Below are 2,988 nucleotides of genomic sequence, written 5' to 3'. Positions count from 1 at the left end.
GATATCAAAGAATCTTGTTCAACAATCTCCCCCTATTTGATGAAGATAAATCCCTAGTTTGTTTGTATTGTAGTTTTTTAACTTGAAAGGTCCTGCAAAATAGAATTTGTACACATACAAAGCAAGTATAGCAGCAGGATAACAAGGCACACAAAACCAATTTTCTGCATAAGCCATAAGCAGAGAAACCAGTCAAAAAACCAATCAACTAGTGGCAAAAAATCAGTGTTGTGTGTAACAGAATTATGGTGTGTAGCAGAGCTATAGCAACAGAGGAATTAAACCATTTAAAGCACCATAGAGTAGCAGAAATTACAACAAAGAAACCACAATTTCTCCCTTATTTGTCTTAACAAATAGGCTAAGAGAATGGATGAAAACAAAATGAAAGAAAAATAGTTCAGCAACACAAAAAGAAACTGAAAGTGATACATAAACCCCGTTAATCATCTTTGCCTTATTGGAACTCAAAAAGCTGGGTTTGGACAACTTCAATTTGTTCATCAAGGTGCTGGAACCTGGCAACACAAAACTCAGTAATTCCTTTGATCAATAGCCATGTTATCCAAGCGATTGATCATCAACCTTTCAAATGGTCACATTGGAATCTCACGATCAATGAGTGACTCATATCCTACAAGTGCATGTATACCATATTCATCTGCATTTGCAGCACTAGGACCAACCCCATAGGTTTCCCCAGTAGCTTGTTCACTTCGAATCTCAATGATCACCTTGTCCAACTTGGTGTTCATTTGCTCTAGCATCTCTAGTATTTGGGGCAACTTGCTCTTCCTCATCTGCTCCAGCTTGGTTTTCACAAGAAGGACCCCCTTGTTGTTCATCTTTACTCATCTCTTTGTTGCCAACCTTAATGAATCCCATTTTTCTAAGAGATCCATTGTTAATTTCATGAGATGGCTTCACCACCTCAGACAATTCTTCCTCAAGGTAAACTTCAAAATATTGAAGACGCCATTCTTCAAAATTGTTCATTCTCCATTCTTCCTCTTCTTTTTGGTTGCCATATTGGTGATAACTCCTTGAGTCACGTCTTCGATTCCATCTTCTTCCTCTTGGGGGGTCTATCATGGGCCGATTCAAGTGTTTGGAGCCTTTCCTCCATTTGTCTCATTTCTTCATCCTTTTGTGCTAAGGACCTTTTGGCCGCTACAAACTCACCCATAAGGAATGCTTTTTGGGGAGATTGGGGTTTAGAAGGTTCTCCTCAAGAAAGATGAGCCATAATTCACAAGTGACAAACAATTAGTGAAATAGAAGTTAGTAAGAAAAACACTCTCAAGTTTGCGCCACGTGTGGAGAGAACACTCAAAGAATATTTTTTCTCCACTTCACAAAGGTCTTTCTTGAGGTTGAGAATTCTCAAATGAAAAATGTCATAGCCTTAAGCACTTGATCCTAATGGAAACCACCACAAAACTTATGAAAAAGAAAATAAAAGACAAACAAGAAAAGCTTAAGCAAGGAAAGCTAAACCAATTTTAAGAAAGAGACTATGACAAAACTTGAAAAGGAAGACAAGCAAGAAAAAAGGCACACAAAAAGACTCTAAGATACTTACTAAACTTTTAACAATGAAACTTTTTCCTTAGAAATTTTTAAAGCAAAAGGATAAAAATTCCACAATGGTTGAAATCAATTTGCCAATTAAGTTGAATCCAAAATTTTGAAAATGTTTTTCTTTAAGAATTGACACCACAATTTGCGTTTCCACTTTTTTTTTTTATACTAGTTTTGAATTCTGGAAATGAAATGATGTGATTCCAATAGCCTCATAGAGAAAGGTTCTTGACCTTCTTAGGAATCACCTTGAGTTGGACATTATAGAGGCACTTTTCTTAGAGTTGGATCATTGTTCTAAGACAAGAACTCACCAAAAACTAGTACCAAATCCCAAACTCATTTGGATGTTCCAATTATAGTCAAATTGAACCATTAAAGTGGAAGAAAATGCAATTGCACCGAACATATTACTTAAGGAATGAATTGAACCGAACAAAAGAGCTAGAAAAACAAAGGAACAAGATGAATGGACAAAATTATAAAACTGCCGAACCAAAAACTCATAAAAACAGCAAGAACACCAAGCCAAAACTCAAGAACACAAGCTAACAAAAACAATTGAAAGAGGAGAAAGGAAGGAGAGAAGAATTACTCATGAAGATGGAAGGATGATGGATGATCTCGCCACTAGAAGTGTGGAATGCTCCTAGAAGAGAGTGCTGCCGCCACTTGAGGACTCCATGGATCCATCAAGATAAGACTAGAGAAGAAGGCTCAAAAGCTCTCCAATGATCACTCAAAATTTGAGTAGAGTTTTCTTAGATTAATTCCAATCTGAAAAATACAAGGAGAGCACCTCTATTTATAGCCTAAGGTGCTGAAAAACAAAGCTAAGAGAATTCAAAATTCCCTCCTAAAACTATTCAAAACCGGCGCCTAATCCATGCATGGGGAAGGTGTGACTCCTTCCTTCACTTTGGCACCTCCTATGCTACTTCTACACCTATCTACTAACACACCCCCCCTAAAGCTCCTAACTAAAGCCTAAAAGATGCTATAACAATAGAGGTTTCTAAAGTTTCCCTCTAAGCACCTTCAACTAAAGAAATTACAAAAAGAGAAAATAAATGTCCTTGTTCCGTCCGGTTGACCGGGACGTCTTCGTGCGCGACCTCAACCGTCAACTAGGGTCTCCTTCCCACTGGTTACCTGTGGAATCCTGCAAAAAAGAGGACAAAGAGGCGCCCTAGCGGCCGTTTGCATTCCGACGCTCAAGTCAGCCAGCAAGAAACACCAAAACTGTTCACCTACGTCTCTGAGCACCGCGTATGGCACTCTGAAGGTGGTAAAATGGACTGTGTATTGTGTGTGTGTTCTCTCCCTCAGGCAGAGATATTCCCCAGTCACTTGTACGTAACCTTGAAGCACGAGCAAGCAACTAGAGAGTTCTGGTAAATCTGCCAA

This window comes from Phaseolus vulgaris, chromosome 7 (assembly GCF_051622355.1).
Source record: "Phaseolus vulgaris cultivar YP4 chromosome 7, ASM5162235v1, whole genome shotgun sequence".
NCBI classification, from domain to species: domain Eukaryota; kingdom Viridiplantae; phylum Streptophyta; class Magnoliopsida; order Fabales; family Fabaceae; genus Phaseolus; species Phaseolus vulgaris.
This window is presented reverse-complemented; position numbering follows the sequence as displayed.